Genomic DNA, 23883 nt, shown 5'->3' with positions numbered 1-23883 from the left:
CCTCAGTGGCTGTATCTAATAAAAATTTACAAATCTGTAATACTAAACTGTAACATGCTATACAAATGTAAATTTGAAGTTATCATTAATTGTTTTAGCCAATGAAGAACAAATTTAAGGAGAAGGAATGGTGGAGCTAGCATGGTTTCCACTAATAAATTAGAAGGATCTAGGGGCGCCTGGGTGGCTCAGTCGGTTAAGCATCTGACTCTTGGGTTCAGCTTAGGTCATGATCTCAGGATCTTGCGATTGAGCCCCGTGTTGGGGCCATGGGGCAGGCAGGCTACAGCTCAGCAGGGAGTCTGCTTGAGATTCTCTCCCTCTCCCTCTGCCCCCCCCAAATAAATAAATCTTGAAAAAAAAGAGAAGGCTCTATAAAAATTTCCAGGCCATTTAGAATTTGATTTGGTAGACCGTGATTTGTAAATACTTGGCACGGTTTTGAGGCAGCTTAGTAGGGAAAAGTAATGGTGTAAACACACTTGATTTAATCATGCCTTATCACTTACTAACTTTGTGACTTTGGACAAGTTAATAATTTCTCTCAAAATGGGATAAATACACTCACTTTATAGGGTAGTATTAGGAAAGAGATTAGTATAGCGTTCAGCATCTAACAGGTGTTCAAACTGTTAATTTTTTTCTTTGTATGACCATCTGTGACAAACATGAGGTGTTGGGTTCTGCTATTTGAATGCTGCTTGGTGTACTGGAAAAAACATTAGGCCCTTAGAGTTTTAGCCTGTGTTTCACAATTACTAGCCATTGGCTTTGGACAAGTCTGCTCAGCTGTTTCCTTACCTATAAAAAAACAGCAGAAAAACTAACACATATTGAGCATCTATTTTATATGCATTTAGTAGGGAGTTTACAAATCTTAACCTCATTTAATCCTTCCAGTAATTCTATCAAATAGAGATGACGGTCGTTTCCCATCTTAACAGATGAAACAAAGGTGCAGGAATTGGATTTTCTGACATCCATTTGAAGGTACTCCCCACCCTCCACGCCTGTCCATGTTCTTTCACTTGGTACAGCTATCCTCTCTTGGGGATGATAGGGTGTGCCCCTGTGTACAGAGAATTCCAAATGAGGAGCATACTGCAAACTGAAATACCAAATGTATTAAAAAAAATTTCGACTAGTATAGGATGAGACTACTTATTTATTAATGATTTCCATTAATAAAATACAAATATAGGATGGTTAATGTATCCTAATGCCTATCCTTGAGAGTAGTAATTTAAGTTTTTTAATACTTGTGTTGTTCGTAATCATTTTACCTAAATAATTCATTAGGCTTCATTGCATTTCCAATTTGACCAGGTAAGGGAGAAGGGGTAGGTAATGGTCATACAGGGAACTATAAGCCTGTTTGATAGTGGTGTGTGTGTGTGTGCGTGTGTGTGTGTATGGAAGAGCTGGGAAATAGAGTTCTCTGGCAGTTTGGCATTTACAGAAACTACAGATTCTTGGAAAGAAGTAGAGAAAATCTGCATTATAATTCATTGTCTACTTGCAGAGTCATTTAAAAAATGAACCTGCCTTTGTCAGCTGGTTTATAAAGAGCTATTGATTATGTTCTTGAAAGGTAGTAATACTGTATTTCCTTTGATAGGGGTTGCCAAAGCTTTTGCTGTGAGTTTCATTTTATTTGATCAGAGTCAGTGATATTGATTTGGCTTTTTTGTTAGCTTTGTGCTAGGGATATGCAAAAAAAAAATGCTGTTGGGACATTACAAATTAAATTGTGACTGAATAACAGTATAGAAATTCTGTCTGTTGAAGCTTCAGTTATCATTTCTATTCTATTTGGTAGCAGTGGGAATTCCTATTAGAGAATTTTTATCAGAGTAGGTTTGAATTGTGCTATGTAAATTCTCACTCATACTGAATGCTTCTTTTTGGCAGAACCCAGTACAAAGTGTCATGAGCTATATGTAAGTGTTAGAAAATATGGTTCTTGTCTTCAAAGAGTTTATACTTAGGGAGGCACTGAAGGAAGAAACAAAGTAAAAGGACAGAGTGAGTTCTTAAAGCTTGTGCCTGCTCTTTGTAAAATCAATTTTGCTGCATTGCGCTTTGGTAAGATACCATAGGTATCTCCTGATGGGCACTATCACAAACATCCAAATTCTTTGAAAACTGGTAGTGTATCTTGTATATCTTGTTCATTCTATAGTGTTCTCTTTGTTTTATAAAAATTACTCTTTGGTCTGAGTACACAGAATAGTTCCTCTTCTGAGTACTTTTCTGTTTTATCTCCTGGACTGTGGACTGGGTTTTCCCTTTTTGTGATGGCTACTAGAAAGCCAAAGCCAGATTTGTGGCCCACTCCAGAGCAGGCATAGTGATTTTATGCTGTACATTTATTTTGGTCTTTCTCTTGGCACGGTTTTTGGTGTTTTCTTTATTCTTTTTCCTATTATTTTTTTAAATTTGTTAACTTTTTATAGTTCATGTATTCTTGTAAGTCTTATTAATCATTTTCAGAGCAAAATAGTGGTGTATACAAAAATAAATATACATGAAATTCATGGAGGAACATATCAAGGTAAACAGATTAATATAGTAGAGACCAGATGTGGCAAATAGGTTTTATTCATGGGCTAGCTTTGATTGATGGTGGCTTTGTGGAACATTACATTAAGGAGTAGTTGGAGGCAGTGTGCAGATTTAGTGGGAAAGACCACTGTGATCACTGAGCAGTGTTGTTATGGGTGTAGGAGTGGTGATGGCACAGGTGCCTGTATTTGCCATCCCTTTTATAGAAAAAACACACAGAATGCTGAATAGCACAATAGGTAGGTAGCTTTTTAAGTTTAGAGCTAGGTTTGGCTGGGAGAGATGTAGATTTGAGGAACAAGTTGGTAAATTGTTGAAGTTGGCAGTCAGATTGGTTCATCTAGAATAAAATGTCTTCAGTGCATTAAGGAAAAATTAGGTTGTTGGAAAAAGTGAGGAAGGGAATGTGATAGTCTTAACAGTTAGATGGAGGTGATTAGACTTTTTTATCTCCTAAAATTCTAATTAATTCCTTATATTATTTCCAGTGGTTTTGCTTTAGGTCAGGTCTTTGTTATCCTTTTCATTTTAAAAGTTATTTTTTGAGTAGCTAATACATTCATATATTTCAAAATTAAAAAGGTACCAAAAGACACATTAAAAAGTCTTCCTTTTATTCCTGTTTCTCAACTACTGAGTTTTCTCCTCCACTGAGTCAACCCGTGTTACCAGATTTGGATCATTACAGAAATATTTTATGTATACATTTGTGTTTTCCTGTCCATTTTACACAAATAAATATTTCTGTACCTATGTATGTAACTGCTTCTTCCATACTATATACAGTATTCTGCACCTTACATTTTTCATTCTTAGACATTTTTTTCATATCAATACACAAAGAATTTTATTCTTTTTAAAAAATAAACCTTTTGGGGCACCTGGGTGGCACAGTTGGTTAAGCCTCCCACTCTTAGTTTCAGCTCAGGTCGTGATCTCAGGGTTGTGGGATCGAGCCCTGAGTCAGGCTCCATGCTCAGCTCAGGGTCTGCTTAGGACTCTCTCTCCCTCTCCTTCTGCCCCTCCCCATGCCCATCTCCACCCCCCCCCCCAGCTCTCTTTCTCTAAAATAAATAAATCTTAAAAAAAAAATAAACCTTTTGCTTTGGAATAATTTTAGATTTACAGGAAAGTTGCACAAAATAGTACAGAAAGTTCCTATATATACCTCACCCAGTTTCAGTTTCCTCAAATGTTACTATCTTATTGTGGTGCATTTGTCAAAATGGGAAACTGAACATCAGTACATTATTAACTATACTGTAGACTTTATATGGGTATCACCAGTTCTTCCATTAATGTCTTCTTTCTGTTCCAGGATTTCATCCAGAATACCACATTGCATTTAGTTATCTTGTCTCCCTAGTCTCCTCTGACAGTTTCTCCCTTTTTTTTTTGAGGAGTGCTGGTCAGATATTCTATAGAATATCTCTCAACTTGGGTTTGTCTGATGTTTTTCTCATGATTAGAATGGGGCTATAGCTTTCTGGGAATAAGACAGAAAGTTGAGTTGCCCTTCTCATCATGTCATGTGAGGGAGTACTTGATATTTCCTTGACATCTCGTGATGTTAACCTGGTTAACCTGGTTAACCTTGGTTAAGGTAGTGTTTGCCAGTTTTCTTCAATGTAGTGTTACTGTTTTTCCCTTTCTGTACTTCATTTTTCAAAGTGAGTCACTGAGTTCAATCTACCTTCAAAATTGGAGGGAGAAGTAAAGGACTTTTTTTTTTAAAAATGTAATACCCTTGATGGGGGGCCTGGCTGACTCTGGGAAGAGCATGCGACTCTTGATCTTAGGGTGGTGAGTTCCAGCTCCACAGTGGGTGTAGAGATTAAAATGTAATACTCCGGGGACACCTGGGTGGCTCAGTCAGTGAAGCGTCTGCCTTCAGCTCAGGTCATGATCCCAGGGTCCTGGGATCAAGTCATGCATCGGGCTCCTTGCTCAGCGGGGAGTCTGCTTCTTCCTCTGCTGCTGCTCCCCCTGTTTGTGCTTCCCCCCCCGACAAATAAATAAGTAAAATCTTTAAAAAAAATAAAATGTAGTATTCCTTAAGATGGATGTACCATATATTTTATTTTATTCAGCTATTTTCCTATTGATCTATATTTAGATGATTTAACATATCAGTTAAGAAAGCAGGCTCCAGACCTAACACTACCTAGGTTCAAATCTTGGCTCTACATTAGTTATGTGATCTTGGGCTACTTTTACTTGGCCCCTCAGTTTCTTCATCTGTAAAATGGGGGTGTTAATAGCACCCTACCTTATAGGATTGTTGGGAGGATTTAATGAGAAAATATGTAAGTGCTTAAAACAGTGTCTCACGTTATATTAAGTGCTAGATAAGTGTTTGCTATTATTCACTTTTTTGTCCTTACAATAATACTGCAATGAATAAGTTTGTATATGTTATTTCATACACAGTGGTGGGGCAGGTAGGTATACCATAAGATACATTTCTAGAAATGGTTACTTGCCTTTGTAATTTTGATAGCTACTGCCACATTTGCCTTCCATAGAGGTTTTATCATTTTGCATATTCATCAAAGATACATGAGAGCATCTGTGTTTCTGTATCCATGTTACCAAATTATTTGATCTTTGCCATTCGATTGGTGCCTACTTTTATTATGAATTAATTTGAGCATCTTTTTATTGAGCCATTTAAGAGTTTAGATTTTGATGATGCTTGTGAAGTAACCTGGGCTTCATCTGCTGGAAAGTGATAAAAAATGTTGGGGAAAATAATTACAATAACTAGATAAGGAATAGTTTGGATCTAGGCAAGATTAACACTATAATTCTATGGTTGCAAGAAGTGGGTCACTAAGTTTCTGGCCTCTCTTTTGATGTGATAGTGTGGTGTCTTGGTAATTGTTTTTTAAAAAGTTTTTTTTTTTTTTAAGATTTTTTTATTTATTCGAGGGGTGGGGAGAGCATAAAGGGAGAAGCAGCCTCCCTGCTGACAAGGGTAATTTATATTCTTTTTCTTCTGGTTCAGAGATTATTTCCTCTGTCCCCACCATTCTGCCTTGAGTCCATCTGAAGAGATTTTTCATTCAGTTACTGTATCTTTTAGTTCAAAAGTTTCCATCTGGTTCTTATATCTTCTCTTTGTTTGCTGAGATTTTGTTTGTTGATGCTAGTTTTTCGTTTGTTTCAAGCATGTTCATAATTGCTCATTGATATATTTTTATTATGGCTGCTTTAAAATCTTTATCAGATAATTAATTCTAACAGCTTTCTATGTGGTTTTCCCTTACATACGGGGATGGCAGGTACTGGAGGATGAGGGCTTGTTCTCAGATGAAAGTCTGGGATCCCTTCTTGGCTATCTGTGACACCACCCTGCTTTGGGGTTCTAGGTCCATTTCGTTATATACTCCTGAGGGTGGACGTCTAGCCTCTTTACTCAGGCTTTGCTGACATGGGTAAGAGTGGGGTCACTTTTTTGTGTGGTGTTTTGTGTGGTGTTTAGCTAGAGTAGTGCAGTTATTATCTAAAAGTTTTGTGTCTTGCTAGACTGCCCTTTCTTTGTCTTTTTGACTGAAAAGAGCAAGCCTTTGTTGGGGCCTTTTTAATTTTGATCTGTTGGTGTTTGCAGGTAGCCAGCATTTTAGCTCCAGCCGTGAGATACATGAAGACAAAAGAAAACCCAGGTAATTCACCACTGAGTTGTTCCTCAGGTCCTGAGGTCCCTAGCCAGTCTGTCTTCCTCTCTCCACCTTTCACAGACTTCTTAGGTTTGTTTTATGTATAAGGGTTTTCAGTTGTACCTAGTGGGAGGAATGAGACAAATACTCCCATCTTGTCAGAAGTGGAACACCGTGTCATTCTTTTTTAGTTAGTCCAACAGGGACAGACAAATGAGTCTGTCATTCAGAGACTTCTCAGTCTGTACACAGTTTTAGCTTTTCTTCCATATGTAACTATTCCTATTAGTCTCCATCGCACTGAACTTCCTCCTCTGTTCTGTATGGATTCTACACTTGTACTGTCTTTATATCGTGGCCTTGATCAATTTATGCTTCTGCCTGAAATGCCCCAGTTCTTCCTCTCAAGGTATTTCCTATAACCTTGTAACTTGCAGGCTATTAGGTATTTGACTCATCAACTATTCTGGAGAATTTGGACCTAGAATTACTGTAAAATACTGAAATAATATATTTGTATTATAGTAGCCCCATATTCCTTCTAAAATAATCATCGTTTTAATTGTTAAAAATATCTGCATCACCAGCAAATGTTAGTGGAGGACCTCCTTTTTGTTGAGTAATGGACTTAAGCGTTGTCATACTGCTAGATTAATTTAAAGACAAATTAGTTGAATGATAGTTCTTTAAGAATAAAATGTTGTTAGTCCTAAATGATACCTTAATATTTTATTCTGTTAATAATTATGGAGTCTTGACTAATGGTTCTGAATTCTAATTGCACATTATAGTCAGCTGGGGAGCTTTGAAACAGTTCCTATGCCTAGGTTCAAACCCTAGAGATTCTGATTCAGTTGACCTGGAGTGGATATTGTTTTGAAAGTTCCCCAAGTGATTCTAATATGTAGCCAGATTGAGAACCACAGGTCTAGAATGATACTATCAAAAAATACAAGTGAGCATCAGTGGTTTCAGTCACTTTTAAGGTTCTATTCTGGAATGCTTCCAGCTGTGCAGTTTTGAACTTTGTCTTTCTGTGTTTTTACCTTAGCGGACTTTTAAAAACCTTATTGCCCTATTGTACATCCTACAAATGACTCACCCTTGTGATTGTAGTATAAAGCATTGTATGAAATATGATCTGATTTGCAAAGGGAAGACATTTTATGAAAAAAGTATTTCTTTAGATAACTTAAAATTTCTAAAAAATTATTGATTTTTTTTTTTACAAGAGGTTGTAGGGACACTGCAGATAATACAACATTCTATTATATAGTCTATTTAAATAGATTGTTAATTTATAGTACTAATCTGACTTTGAGTATTATTTATTTATTGTAAAGATTTTATTTATTTATTTGACAGAGAGACACAGCGAGAGAGGGAACACAAACAGGGGGAGTGGGAGAGGGAGAAGCAGGCTTCCCGCCGAGCAGGGAGCCCAACTCGGGGCTCGATCCCAGGACCCTGGGACCATGACCTGAGCCGAAGGCAGACGCTTAACGACTGAGCCACCCAGGCGCCCCTGAGTATTTATTTTTTGTCAAGCACTGAGATTCACAGTAAAAATATAGTACCTTAACTAGTTGTAAAAAAGGAATGTGCTACTAGAGCAATCAGACATTGGCAGTGATTAGTAAATGTGGCACTCTTAAATGTCTTATGATAAATTTGGTAGACATGTAGCATCTAAGTGGTTAGTGTATTTAACTTAAGAGGTTGAGGGGACTTTAAGTTTCAATAATAAAAGGAGTTAGGGCTAAGGAAAAAACACAAGTTAGAGGAAGAAAGAAAAAAGAGGTCAGTTAATAGAGAACACTAGAGAAAAAAATAGGATCAAAGACAAGAATTCAATTAACTTTTATGACAACAAAGCCTTTCCTCTGAGGAAGAAGAAATTAGGCGCTCCAGTTTGTTCTTTATTTTTGGGACACTTAGTTTGCTTTGTTATGTATGACCTTTATAAGCAAGATACACAAAGAATTTATAAGATGACACTGACTTTGTTCTACAGTTAGTAATTTGCTAATAAATTTCTAGTTTTATATAGAAACTTGCATGACTGTGAGGGGACTATTTCAAGAGCTGTAGTTTATATTAAGAAAATTTTAATGCATTATGGTGAGAATGTTATTGGATTATTGTCAAATTACTTGTTAGATTTTCTGTTTTTCTAAATATAGTGTATGCTGTAGGTATGTTTTATTTAATATATATTTTTATGGAATATAAGAATTTTGAAGGAATTTAATTCATGATCATAGGACTTTTTTTTTTAAAGATGTTATTTACTTATTAGAGAGAGAGAGAATGCACATGCGCATGAGCAAGGGTAGAGCAGAGAGGGATGAGCAGACTTCCACGCTCAACGTGGAGCCTGATGAGGGGCTCGATCCCACTACCTTGAGATCATGACCTGAACTGAAATCAAGAGTCGGATGCCCAACCCACTGAGCCACCTAGGTGCCTCATGATCATAGGACTCTTGAGGGAAGGTCAGGAAAGGCATTCGTTTTCAGTATACCAACACTTTCCTATGGGTGTATTAGTGTCGTTATACTTACAGAATCATTTCAAAACTTGTTGCCATGGTTGTATCTGTACTTCTAGTAGGCAAGAGAGGTAGCAACCTGCGTGGACTCTTGTCTTTGGTGAACAGTTGTAGAGGAAGTCTCTACAGACATTGAGGGGAGATTTTGAAGTACCGTTTATTGCTACTGAAAGTAGGCCTTTTGCCATATTTGGCACACATGTCTGATTATCAGTGCTTATTCTGGAAAATAATCGCCTTCCTTATTCCTAAAGAAAATAAACTAAATCTTAATGAAAATTACCACTTAAAATATCTTCAAACTAATTCAGCCATTTCTCTTATACTCACTGAGTTCCTTCTATGCTCCACACACTGTGCTTGTTGTTTGTAGGGAAAGGGTAAACGTCAAAGGAAAGTAAAATTGGCCCAGTGCCTGAACTTCTGGAGCATATACTTTTAATAACAGATGCTAAATTTTGTGCTTGGAAATATAGGCTATGGAAGAAACATGTAGGAAAGGCCGGGTAAGCAAAGGTCAGATCATGCTTGGTCCTCATAATGCTAAGACAGAGAGTGACTATTAGAAAAACCAGAAGGTTTTTATCAAGACCCGAAGGAGATAGCAAGGATGTCAACAACAGTACTAATTTCTGTAGTTATGACTTTGCATATTTGTATGTGACAGCATTTTTTTCATGGAAGCTTTAACATGGATTATTATGTCATTAGGAGTTTGAGCATCTCTCTCTTAAAATTAGAAAGTGGTTTCATTTATCCCTGTAATGTGTATACTGTAAAGGAGTGCAAGTGTAACATTTGTAGTATTTTTTTTTAAACTTCTTTGTGATAGATTATATAATCAGTTTAGTTTTAGATCGAGAAAATAAGATTAAGAAGTTTTTAGATTTTTTATGGGGTTGAATTTAAATCAGGAGTTACTGCTTTTAAAGTACTTTGGCCAAGGGCGCGTGGGTGGCTCAGTCATTAAGCATCTGCCTTCGGCTCAGGTCATGATCCCAGGGTCCTGGGATCGAGTCCCACATTGGGCTCCCTGCTCGGCGGAAAACCTGCTTCTCCCTCTCCCACTCCCCCTGCTTGTGTTCCTGCTTGTGTTCCTGCTCTCGCTGTCTCCCTCTGTCAAATAAATAAATAAATAAAATCTTTAAAAAAAAAAATAAAGTACTTTGGCCAAAAGGGTGATTCTTTAATTATTAGAAAGTAAAATTACTTTTGGTTTCCTATTATTTCATTTACATAAATTTACTTTAGTTTCAGTTCATGATTTAAAGACCTATGAACAACAAAGTGTTCTTAATCATCAAACTATAGAAAACAAAAATTCTAAAAAACTACATCAGGTTATTAGTTTTGCAGAGATAAATGGAAAAAAAATCCCCATACATCTAGGGCTTGTTCTAATTTATATTAAATAGCAAGCAAAAGCACATGTCATCTCCGCTGTGAAATATTTATTAGTTTTATGATTACTTTTTTATTTTCTCGGCTTTTACTTCACAACATATAGATTGAGGCTTTTTTAACTTTTTTTTTTAACCCTGTATTCTCATTGTGTGTATTTGTATATGTAATTACTCATGTTAATAAACACTGTTTGAGGACCTGTTGTATTCTAAATTAATTCAACAAATGAGCATAACTTAATCCCGTCTGTCACTGAGTCCCCATTCACCCTAGAATGGGAGATAGTTATACTGTGTGATAAGATAATAGAGATGGAGGAAGATAAAATAGTAACACTAAGAAGGGAGAGAATGGTTACTTATCGTCACATTGAGTGTTGTGTCAGGGAAGCTTTCACAGACTAGGCGGAGCTAAGGTAAGATTTAAAGAATAAATGGGCATTTCTTTGACTAGATAGAGAAGGGTATTTCAGCAGAGAGAGCTGCATATGCTAGAGCACTAACAATGAAACAGCATCACAAGTTCAGAGAACTGCACTTGGTTTCTTGCTGATGAAAAGGACATTAGGTGGAGAGAGTCACGAGTATGATCTGGAAAGACTTAAGGCTGGCAGAAGAGTTGGCCTTGGAGGACTGTTCAGGATTTTCTAATAGAGTAATGAGGTGGTTAATTTTGCAAGTGTGCGAAAGACGAGATTCTGAAGTAGTGAAATCTTTCGGAGGTTATATAGTAATTGAACCAATAGCGCTGTTGAAGAGAAGAGGGTAGAGTTGGCAGGTTATGTGGCCATTTGTATAGAGGGTATAGGAAAAGAATAACTTAAACGTCTCTCTTTGGTTTTTGGTTTTGGTTTTTATATTAATGTGTGTGTGGGTGCACACATGTTGGGGAATGATGTAGGAAGACTTACTATCAAATACTTAGTTTTACCCAGTTTTTAAATTTTGAAATAACTTCAGGGGCGCCTGGGTGGCTCAGTCGTTAAGCGTCTGCCTTTGGCTCCAGTCATGGTCCCAGGGTCCTGGGATCGAGCCCCACATTGGGCTCCCTGCTCGGTGGGAGGCCTGCTTCTCCCTCTCCCACTCCCCCTGCTTGTGTTCCCTCTCTCACTATGTCTCTATCTGTCAGATAAATAAATAAAATCTTTAAAAATAAATAAATTTTGAAATAACTTCAGACATACAGAAAAACTGCAAAATAATTCAAAGAATTCTGTGTACTCTTTAGCCCAAATTCACCAAATGTTGACTTTTTATCACATTTGCTTTTTATAAAGCAATGAATATATATTTTTTCTGAGCCATTTGAGAGCAATTGCAGATATTATGTCCTTTTACCCCTCAGTACTTCAGAGTGCACGCCCAAAAACCAAGGATATTTTCTTATATAACCACAGTACTGTAATCAAAATCAGGAAATTAACATTGATACAACAGTCTACTGGTTTTATTCAAATTTTGCTGAATTTTATAACTTCCTTTTGAGTAAATAAGAAACTTTTTTTTTTCCTGGCATAGGTTCCAGTCTAGGATCGTGTATTATTTTCACATGTCATACCTTTTAGATCTTTAATTTAGAACACTTCCTTGGTCTTTCTCTGTGTTTCACGATAGGACATTTTTGAAGAATATATGTCAGTTGTTTTGTAGAAATATTGCACCATTTGGATCTTTCTGATGTTTCCTCTTGATTAGATTTAGGTTATACAGTTTTGGCTGGAATACTACAGAAGTGTATCTGTATATCTTATCTGGAGGCCCATGGTATTGTCGTTCCATTACTGGTGATATAAATTATCGTGTGGATATGGTGGTGTCTTCCATGTTTCCCCACTGTAAACTTACCCCCCCCCCCTTTGTAACTAATAAGTATCTTTAGGGGAGACGCCTTGAGAATCTCTAAATATTTTATTTTTCATAAATTTTTTACCCATGAGTTTTACCATACAATGATAATTCTTACCTGAATTATTCTGTGTCCTTCTAACATGTACCTATAAATCTTGGAGCACTTTATATTCTGGCAACAAGATTTTCCAGAGTCATCTTATATTTTCTCTACCTGGCCTTGGAATATGCCATTTTTTCAAGGATTCCTGATTTTTTTAATGGGAATAGCATTTAGAAATCGTGATCCAGGCACCTGTGCTCATTGCTACTGAGATGTTATTGATTTTAGGACTTTGTATTAGGGCTCTCCAGAGAAACAGAACCAGTAGGACATATGCATAAGGAGATTTATCATAAAAAATTGGCTCATGTGACTGGAGGCTTAAGGCCTAGCCTGCTGAGTAGGGTGGCTGTCTCTGGAGACCAAGGGAGAAGGATGATCCAGTTCAAAAGCCATCAGGCAGGAAGAGCTGATGTTGCAGATTAAGTCCGAAGGCAGTCTATTAGGGAATTCTGTCCTGTTAGGGAAGGGCCAGTCTATTTGTTTTATTCAGGCCTTCAGCTGATTGGATGAGGTCACCCACAACACAGAGGGCAATCTGCTTTATGATTAAAATGTTAATCTCGTCAAAAACAACCTTGCAGAAACATTCAGAATAATATTTAATCAAATAGCTGGGCACTCTGTGGCCTAGTCAAATTGACACATAAAATTAATCATCAGAACCTTCTCAGTGGACAGAGCTAAGGAACATGTACACACACCTCTATATCTAAATGTTTTAAAAGCTGTGATTACATATTAATTTTTTGTATTCCAGCCATCATTATGGGGTTCATTCTAGACTCCCTCCCCCCTTCCGTATTTGTAACTCCATTTGACAGTGAGAAGTCTGACTCTCATTACTTATTTATTTGCTCAATCCCAGAAAACACAGAAAGTAATTCAGAATTGCTAATCCTTAACACTGTAAAACCAAACAAACTCATTTATTGGAGTTCAGTATTTATTTACAGTTTTGTTTTGTTTTGTTTACAGCCTGAGAAGAGTATGTAGTAAAAATACTATGTTCGGAAGTTATTTGGGTTAGTTCTTCCCCTCCTTCCCCCATTTAGTGTAGTATGTTTGTCATTTGAAATACTATTAGAGACTTTTTTTTCTTTTTGATTTCTATTTTGGGGTTTATTTTTCCTCTCATCCTTGTTGATCTTGTTATATTTTTTTGAGTATGTGAAACATTAGCATGGTTCCAAAAGTCAGAACTACACAGAATCATCTCTTCTCCTTTTGAACCTCCCATGTTTGGCACCCAATCTCCTGTTTTCTGTAGGCAACTACTCTAGTTTCTCATTTATCCTTTGTTTCTCTTTGCACAGAATGAACAGATAAATGTATATATTCTTTTTTCTCTTTATTACATAAGAAGTAACACACTGCAGACCTTATTTTGCACTACTTTTTTCACTTAACAGTGTGTGCTGCATATCCATGTTATTTCATAGAGATCTTCATTCTTTTTTAGAGCTACATAGTACTCCATTGTGTGGATATATCAATTCTTTATTAAACTGTTACCTCTGGGGGTGCCTGGGTGGCTCAGTCGTTAAGCGTCTGCCTTCCGCTCTGGTCATGATCCCAGGGTCTTGGGATCGAGCCCCGCATCGGGCTCCCTGTTCGGCGGGAAGCCTGCTTCTTCCTCTCCCACTCCCCCTGCTTGTGTTCCCTCTCTTGCTGTGTATCTCTCTGTCAAATAAACATGTCTTTTAAAAAAATTAACTATTACCTCTGGACGTGCAGGTTGTTTGCAATTGTATTTTCCAATTCTGTATGTACTGTAGTGAATAATCTTGTGTAACATATTTTTATATTTTTGAAAGCATCTCTTTCCCCTTACTCTTTATTTTGCATATTTGTGCTTTCTCTTTTTTTTCTGGATTAATCTTGTCTATTTTCTTAATTTAAAAATTCCCCAAGATTTCAATTTATGAAATAGATATACTTTTTTTTTCTAATTCTCTGCCTCATTAATTCTTTTTTTATCTACCATTTCCATCCTTGTGTTTTCCTTTGGTTTACTGTGTTCATTTTGAACTAGGAACTTACTGTTTTTACTGTTGATATAAATGTTCACAGTTTCAGATTTTCCTCTTTTCAGTGCATTAGATGTATCATTTCATATTATTTTTTGAAAATCTAATTTTGGTTTTACTCAAGAATTGTTTAGTAGTAGAAACTTTTAAAATTTTGTGTGTGTGTTTTTTTAAGATTTTATTTACTTATTTGAAAGAGAGAGACACAGTGAGAGAGGGAACACAAGCAGGGGGAGTGGGAGAGGGAGAAGCAGGCTTCCCGCCGAGCAGGGAGTCCGATGCGGGGCTCGATCCCTCATGACCTGAGCCGAAGGCAGACGGTTAATGACTGAGCCCCCCAGGCGCCCCAGAAAGTTTTGAAATTTTGAATTTAATACCCTGATTGTTTTTGGTTTTGTTAGTAATGTCCAATTTTTTTTTTTTTAAGATTTTATTTATTTATTTGACAGAGAGAGACACAGTGAGAGAGGGAACACAAGCAGGGGCAGTGGGAGAGGGAGAAGCAGGTTTCCCACTGAGCGGGGAGCCCAATGTGGGGCTCTATCCCAGGGCCCTGGGATCATGACCTGAGCTGAAGGCAGACGCTTAATGACTGAGCCATCCAGGCGCCCCAGTAATGTCCAGTTTTATTAGAATTGTGATCAGTGTTTATATCATGAAATATACGTTGCTTTCTTTAAGACCTACAATAGGATCACTTTTTTTTTTTTTTTTTTGGTGGTCAGTATTCATGTCCACTTCAGAAGGAGGTAGAGTTTTTATTATCAGGCTGTAAAATTTGATACATACCTGTAAGAGCTACCTTATTTATGTTATATAAGTTGTTTATATTCTCAGTAATTGTTATATTTTAAGTTAACTTCCTGTGTGTGTGTGTTGTTCTCATATATTATTAAGGTGGTTTTTCTGTATCTTTGTGTGCCTGTAGTTTCAGCTTTGTAAAGGAAGTTGTTTTTTTTTTTTAAAGATTTTATTTATTCATTTGACAGAGAGAGACAGAGTGAGAGAGGAAACACAAGTGGGGGAGTGGGAGAGGGAGAAGCAGACTTCCCGCGGAGCAGGGAGCCCGCCGCGGGGCTTGATCCCAGGACTCTGGGATCATGACTGAGCTGAAGGCAGATGCTTAATGACCGAGCCACCCAGGTGCCCAGAGAAGTTTTTTTTTTATTATTATTATGTTAATCACCATGCATTACATCATTAGTTTTTGATGTGGTGTTCCACGATTCAGTGTTGCGTAGAACACCCAGTGCTCCATGTAGAACGTGCCCTCCTTAATACCCATCAAGGCTAATCGATCCCCCCACCCCCCTCCCTTCTAGAACCCTCAGTTTGTTTCTCAGAATCCATTGTCTCTCATGGTTCGTCTCCCCCTCCAATCTATCCCCCTTCATTCTTCCCCTCCTGCTATCTTCTTCATCTTGTTTTTTTAACATATAATGTATTATTTGTTTCAGAGGTACAGGTCTCTGATTCATCAGTCTTACACAATTCACAGCGCTCACCATAGCACGTACCCTCCCCAATGTCTATCACCCAGCCACCCCATCCTTCCCACCCCCACCACTCCAACAACCCTATTTGTTTCCTGAGATTAAGAATTCCTCATATCAGTGAGGTCATATGATATATGTCTTTCTCTGATTGATTTATTTCGCTCAGCATAATACCCTCCAGTTCCATCCACGTTGTTGCAAATGGCAAGATTTCATTCCCCTGATGGCTGCATAATATTCCATTGTATATATATACCACATCTTCTTTATCCATTCATCTGTCGATGGACATCTTGGCTCTTTCCACAGTCAGTTAAGCGTCCGACTTTTGGTTTCAGCTCAGGTTGTGGGATTGAGCCCCATATAGGGCTCTGCACTCAGTGTGGAGTCTGTTTGAGATTCTTTCCCTCTGCTCCTCCCCTCTGCTTGCGCTCTCTCTCTCTCTCAAATAAATAAATGAAATCTTAAAGAAAGAAAGAAATATTTGCTAGCAAAAAAAACTTCTTTTTGACTGTCTAGAGGAATCCGAGAGTTTCCTCTATGGTTCTTTCGTGAATTTTACAGGTCAGATAAATCTGCTCAGTGAGATGTGGGTGCTAGAATCAGGAGCCATCTAAATATTGCAAGAAAGAGCTAGGAGCTAGAAAGTATAGATATCTTAAAAGTGAGAAAGTGAGTTAGTTGGAAGAGGAGATAATGGTGAATATTATAATAAAAGTGAAGATATAATTCAGAAAGTGGAAAAATGTTCATGTTATATTTAGTGATTTTTTCCCAAGTGTTGAAATATAATGAAAACTCACTTAGGCTCTAAAGATAGTAAAGTTAAATAAGCCAGTTCTAAAAGCCAGAAGTTAGAATGGGTTGTAGCATAAAGAAGACTTTATAAAGTGCCTCTCTCCATTCATGATCCTGATGGGCCAGGTCCCAAGATGTTTCAGTAAAGGTTCCTGAACTATGTAATTTAATATTCTGCTCAAAGTAAATGCATGCTCTATTCATAGTGCTTTGTCAAGTTTAAGATTACGTAAGCTTGTTTTCTTACTCTTTCTCTTGTTTCCTAATTATTCTGCCCAGTGACTCCTAAATGAGAAAGCCATGGTGGGATCAGGAGAAGTGAGTTAATTCAGCAAATATTGTGCATTGGTCAAATCCAACACATACTTTAGATTTCAGAAATAACCTTTTTGGTTCTTTTGACTATGTAGCTAAAATAAATTGTTATTAAATTTGGAACTGTGCTTTTCATTGTTGAAATGTGTTACATGCGAAACCTATGGACTCTGTTATAGGGTTAAACAATATGATATTTAATATCATATTAAAGATCTGCCTGTCTTTGACCAGCCACTGCTGTTCACACATTACAGTGAATGCCTATTGTGGACATACGCTTTTCTTAGTAATTTATTCACTTAAAAAAGAGTATGATAGGGTGATGGTGGTAGAGGGAGGGGGAGACTGCTGAGGAAATGACCCCAGTCACAAAGTAAGAAAGACCTGAAGAGACCAGGAACAAAAGTTCTCCAGTGCCAACAAAGCAGCAGAAGCAAGGATTCTGCTTTCCTGCCTGCTTTTATCTTCTGGTTCTGCGGGTCTCCTCCTCTTCAGCAGTTTTACATGAGGATCAAATACTCAGATCTTTCTCCATAAAGGGTTTTAGAATATGATGATGAATATGTGAATATTTTAAGATTATGTGTAGTCTATTTTCTGTGTCGTCTTGATTTTGAAATGAAATATTACTAAATGCAAAAATTTTTTAAAGGATTGTAGCTTCCTCTTTTTATGGTATTGGCATGTTAAATTGAGTCTTTTTAATTTTATTGTAGGCATTTTCAGACATACAAAAACAGAGAATAGTAAAATGAACCACTGTTTATGTATCCTCTGCTTTCAACAGTTATCAACACATGGCCAGTTTTGTTCCATGTATGCCCCCCCATTATTGACATAAATCCCAGACATATTTCATTTGCAAATATTGAAGTATGTTATTAGAAGAGATTCTTTTTTTTTCTTTTTTTAAAGAATTTATTTATTTGAGAGAATGAGAGACAGAGAGCACAAGAGGGAGGAGGGTCAGAGGGAGAAGCAGACTCCCCGCTGAGCAGGGAACCTGATGTGGGACTCCAGGATCATGACCTGAGCCAAAGGCAGTCGCTTAACCAACTGAGCCACCCAGGCACCCTTAGAAGAGATTCTTAGCAAATATAACCTTCATGTCATTATATTTTAAAAATGAGCAGTTCTGTTTGAGAGCTGTTAAAGACCTTTATTCATATTATAATAAAGGTTACTACATTAAACAAGAGCATGAGAAGTAATGTACTTAGGCCTTGGACCCAGCCTTAGGTTTAAATGCTAGTTTTGCTATTTGTGAGCTACATGACTTTGGGCAGGGTAACCTCTCTTCATCTCACTAAGCCTAGTTTCCTCAGTTGTTAAATGGTGAAAACACTACTTCTAACAGGGTTGTTGTGAGTTAGAAATGAAGCAATGAATGCAAAGTGATTAGGATACTGCTTTACAGAACATTCTAGTAATGTTACTCATTGTTATTTTTATTTGAAGGTATAAGGAAATACATAGGCAACTAATTTAAGATTCTACCTTTCAGGATAGGTGTTATTTTAAAGTGACTTGCATTCAATTTTAAGCCTTTGATATTTAGGGACTACAGAAGTGTCTTAGTATTGGTTTTGTTCAAAGGCACATTTTATACTTTTCTCAAAAGCAGTCTTGATTTGTTTTAAAACATGATACCATTGAAAGGAATAATTATTTAACCTTTAATCAAACCTTGGATGTCTTTATGTGTGTTGGTATGAAAACTTTGAGATACCCTAAGAGGTAAGACATTAATTTATAAATCTCTCCTTGTAGGTTAAAAGTAAAAAGCAAATCTCAGTCCCCTTTTTAGTACCAATTTATTTAGGGTGATAGGAAGTTTGGGTATCTGTGAACATAAAAGTGGTATCAATATTATTGCTTATACTCTTCTTTCTTCTCTCTGTTTAATCCACTTAATCTTTATTCTTACTGTTTGACCCAGCCAGAATATACAGTGTTGAACAAAATTTGTCTCTGCAGCTAAAATTCTTTCATAGCAATGTGTTTTATTTATAGTGGAAGTTGGGGATAAATTGCTCAGCATATTCAATTCATTTTACAGACTTCCTGGAACATACTGCTTACCTATTTAGTATTTATTTTTTAATACTTAAACTGTGTATTATTTTCATCCAGATTTCCCTAATCTACAAAATGGGCAATTCTGTTTATGTTTTAAGTTATTTTTTGACAGCTTTATTGAGATAAAATTTACATGCCATAGAATTCATCCATTTTAAGTGTACAGTTCAGTGATTTTTTTTTTTGTAGATTTGTGGAATTATCACCACAATTTGATTTTACACTTTCATCTGTGAAGAAAGAATCCTCATGCCCATTACCAGTAATTCCCCATACTTACTCCAGCCCTAGGCAACCACTAATTTACTTTTCTGTCTCTATGAATTTGCCAACTTTGGATATTTCATATAAATGGAATCATGTAATATATGACCTTTTGTGTTTGGCTTCTTTCACTTAGTATATTTTTAAGGTTCATTTATGTTATACCATGTATATTACTTTATTCCTTTTTCTTGCCAATTATCCATTATATGGATGTACCACATTTTGTTTATCCATTCAGAATAGATGTGTGTTTCCATGTCTTGAGTGTTATGAATAGTACTGCTATGAACATTTATGTGTTTTTGTGGGGATGTATTTATTTATTTAAAAAATTATTAACATGTATGAAATAATGGTTCTCTGCTATTTGTGTTTTTATTTATTTATTTATTTTTTAAGATTTATTTATTTGAGAGAGAGAGACAGAGCACAAGCAGCAGGGAGGGGCAGAGGGAGAGGGAGAAGCAGGCTTCCCGCTGAGCAGGGAGCCTGATGTGGGGCTCGATCCCAGGACCCTGGGATCATTACTGGAGCTGAAGGCAGACACTTAACCAACTGAGCCATCCAGGTGCCCCTATTTGTGTGTTTTTAATTTAGATTTTATTTTGTGATAATATAGTGGAGAGAAGCACTGTGCAGGGTTTTAGGGTTTCATGAAATTGGGGTTAATGTTATTTGCTGTGCAGCCTTACGAGGGTAAATGTATGTCCTCTAGATCTCCGTTTCTGCTCTAGAGCGGATGTTTGTGTCCCTCCCCAAAATTCATATGTTGAAAACTAATCCCCATTGTGATGGTATTTGGAGGTGGGCCTTGGGAGGTGATTAGTGTGCTCTTATAAAAGAGACCCCAGAATGCTCCCTTGCCCTTCCCACGATGCGAGGACACGCGTAGAGGATGGACCTCTTGTGGGTCAGGAAGTGGGCCTTCACCAGACACCTCCATATTGATCTTGGACTTCTCAACCTCCGGAAATGTTAGAAATAAATTTGTTATTTATAAGATACCCACTTTATGGTATTTTGTTGTAGCAGCCTGACCAGAACCATGAGAAATAAATTTCTCTTGGTATTTTTGTTATAGCAGCCCAAATAGACTAAGACAGTTTCCTTATCAATATAATGAAAAAGTTGGAGTAGATGCTGTCTGTGATTCTTAGTCTGTGATTTATAAATCTGTTAATTTCTGTATGATCTTGGGGAAATTCTCTTTGCCTCACTTTTCTCATCAGAAAAAATGGGGTTGCTAACAAAATAGTATGTTGTTGTGAGGATGAAATAATATTCTTGAGCATAAGAAAATGCCAGGATGTATTGAGTTACTTAAAATAAAGTTGTGGCCATTTTAGTGTGTTGGACCAAAAAAGCCTTAGGAGGGAATGCTTTGGCTGTGGCCTTGGAGAATCAGTGGTAGTAAATCAGTAATTAGTGGAGGAAGGAAAATTTACCTGCTAATAATAGATTTATTGAGTGCCTACCATCCTGGAGTATATTAAATACTATACATATATTAGCTTACCGAATTCTCAGTCCTGTGAGTTAGTTCAAGGATTTTGCTTGTAAGAGAAATTAAAGTAATTGCCTAAGCCACTAGTTAGTAAATGGCTGCTTTGGAGTCACACCTTGTCTCCAAGGCCATGATCTTTTTTTACCACTGCACTATACTGCCCTTTAGAAAGAACAGCTCTTTGGAACAGAATCCCATGGCAAAGAAGTTTTCAGTGGGGGAGGTCTTTGCTTGGGGAAAGGTAGCTAATATTATTAACAGTCCTTATGAGGTATAAAAGAGGTGATCATTTTATGAATAGTTTTTCATGTGTCTTATATTACTTTGTTCCATTGATGGTGAGGTGACATTTTAGTGAACAAGTTAAAGGATTTGCAGTATGTTCAATATTGCTTTTGTGTTTTGTAGTTTAACAAAAAATACAGTATACATTTTTTTTTAAATGAGATTTTTAGTATGATGGAAAATAACTCTTTTACGTGTTCCACTGGCTTCTTCTGCCGGGTAATACTGTAATTCCATTTTTGAGTAGTTTTCCATTGTATTAGTTAACTTAAACACTTCTAAACATTTTTTAGTATGATTTTTTACTTTTTTTCCAGTGTGGTGTTTGGTATGTGCCTTATATTGATATTATATAAACAAAAAAATGTGATAGTGCCAAAATCTCAGTTCGTGTTATATGTATATTTCAGTTGAACAGAAGTTCTCTTGTGAATGTGTGGTAACCAACATATAAACAATTGGATACTAAAAATTAATTTTTATGCCAATTCTTTGGAATTAGGAATCTGATGATACATTGAACCTTTGTTCAAATCCATTAGACTGTTAATATCTGGGATAGATACTGGATTTTGTCTGAGATCAGCTCAGTGAAAGTCATGTATGTCTTTGCCAAGGATAGAGGAAGAACACGTCTTTCTAGGGTAAAGGTTAGGAGAGAAGAGGTTTGGTGATTACCCAGAGAAATTCTGAGATGAAGAGAAGGGCAGGAGATCTATAGCAGGTGAAGAGGGATTGGAATCTAGAAATGAGAGTTTGTAAAGTTATTATGGCTGGACGTGCTTCTTCCTCTGGTGATGGAGGGAGACCTACCCAGCCAGGTGAACTCAATGGGCATATTCATTGCCCTGGAGAAGGAAGTGGTCCAGGCTTCTTGGAGCTCAGGAAGACTGACTGAGATGCAGAAACCATGCAGGTAGAGAGCTCATCTGAGAGCTTTGGAAACATATAAAGAGGCTTTAGCCATGGGATTCTCTATAGCTGGGGATGCCAGAAATACCTTTACCTTCCTAGAATTCTTCAAGCCTGATTCACTTTGCTAAAACAATATTCCCTTTTCTTGCTCTTCCTCACTTTTGGTGAAGAAGCAGCCAAACTCCTGAGAATTTATCACTACACAGACAAGAAGAACCAAAGATTTGAAAAATTTATACAGTTGAGGAATTTTTATAGTTGGACTTTCAAAATATGGAGGTTTGCATCTGCTAGGGGTTTGGTAGAATAGCTAGAGTTGTGGAGAAATCCTTAAGGAACGGACTTCCCTATGTTTCTGAGCCAGTGTCACTGGCTCCTTTTGAAAGGGACAGGGCAAGAAGGGTGGTGTAGGAGTAGTTGCTTGTATTGTTTTTGAGGAGAGTAAAGTGGTGTCCTATTATTACCATTAACAGTAGACTTGAATTTTTGAAGTTTAATTACAGTATAGGACTTTTAATGTCCCACTGAACTTAATACAGAATTTTTTTCTGTCTTTTGAGGTAGATTATTGATATTTTCATAGCAAACTCAAAATATTTCTCTTTCTAACCTCTCTTCCTTTCTCCCTCCCTTTCTTCCTTTCTCCCTCCCTTACTGAATAACCAAGTCCTGATGCATTTGTAAAAATGATACTATTCAATGATATTTTAGCTTTTAGTTTTATTTAGAGAAATTATAGTTTTGGCTAGATGTGTATTGTGGTGAAAGTTAACCATTATTTTATCACTTTTATTTAAAATCTGTTCAAAAGGATTGTTCTTTCATTTAGAATTGTCAATATTATTGTAAAACCAGATTAATAATCATACACTGGCATAATGAAAAATTACATAAATTTTCAACTCTTGATCTGCTTCACTGTTGTAAAGTTGGATAATGTTTATTTCTGCATAATTTTATATATGGCTATGTAGAGTGATGAACCCAGTTAGATAGTATCTATATATGCGCTTGTTTTCATCTCCAAGATTGCTTTTACTTCATAACAACAGTTGAAGGTATTTCTAATCAGAATTTAAGGACAGCTGTAGTATTTCTTCTGGAAGTGCAGGCTAAGGAGCCAGCATTCTGATTTTGTTCATTGCCATTATGTGTCTACATGATGTAGACTTATTAGAGATGATTTAGTTAGCCTTAGGCTATCCTAATGGGTTTTCACTGGTTGTTAAAGCTCTTTGAAGAATCTAACTACATTTTCCAAATAAACTGGTTGATTTATACCTATTGAGAGAGGAGTTCCAGTGCACCCACTCATATCATCAATTACAATCTGTTAGGAAGTGTAATTTGCCCAGTCTTGATTAAAAGGCTTGCAATTCTCTTTTTCCTTATGCTCAGCACATCCTCTGCTGCCCTCTAATGGCTGCCCATAGGTAGTACCATTGATGTCCATCTAACCACCATCACGGACCTGCCTTTCTCTAGCATCCAGCAGTTCATGTACCTGCTGGATCTGTGGGAGACTGTCCCAGTAGAAAGAAACTGGGAGGACTGCTTTGAAGGAAAAGCATGCACATATGATCCTATGATTGCCCCACACTTGGAATAATGTTAGGATTTGTAGGGTGTTTGTTTCATATATTTCTTCATTTGTTTATACATTCATTTATTAGATTTTTTTGAATGCCAGTTCTGTCTAGCACCTAACATTGCCTAGATCTGTTAGGTGCTTATTATAGTTTTGTTAAATAAGGAATGAATGAGTGAGTAAATACAAAGATAAATCAGAAATGATCTCTGGCCTTGGGGAGACAAGATACCAATTTACCTATTTGGCTGTCCCAATGTTCCTCTAGAATGCTCCAGGATCTTGGGAGAGATGTTCAGAGTAGAAGATGGATACAAATATTAGTTGAAACTTAGTCTCCTTTACATATCTAGTTCACAGAATTTGTCATCTCTAATTGTAAAGATCTGTTACTTATTTATTTATTTTCCCACTTGTATGATGTACTTAGAGTAGTGAAATTCATAGAGACAGAGAAGAGAATGGTTGCAGGTG

General features: G+C 36.8%; 1 protein-coding gene across 3 annotated transcripts in view; it reads left to right on the top strand.

Moving 5' to 3' along the window:
• Positions 1–23883, top strand: part of SESTD1 (SEC14 and spectrin domain containing 1) — a 139156-nt gene that overhangs the window by 5530 nt on the left and 109743 nt on the right. Inside the window, exon 2 of one of the 3 annotated variants that reach the window (XM_027589534.2) lies at positions 6176–6230. The exons of the other annotated variants lie outside the window; for them this stretch is intronic. The gene's annotated coding sequence lies outside the window, so the exon portion shown is untranslated. The remainder of the gene's footprint in view (positions 1–6175; positions 6231–23883) is intronic. 3 annotated transcript variants of the gene reach the window in all.

Source organism: Zalophus californianus, chromosome 3 (assembly GCF_009762305.2).
Source record: "Zalophus californianus isolate mZalCal1 chromosome 3, mZalCal1.pri.v2, whole genome shotgun sequence".
NCBI lineage: Eukaryota > Metazoa > Chordata > Mammalia > Carnivora > Otariidae > Zalophus > Zalophus californianus.
This window is presented reverse-complemented; position numbering and strand designations above follow the sequence as displayed.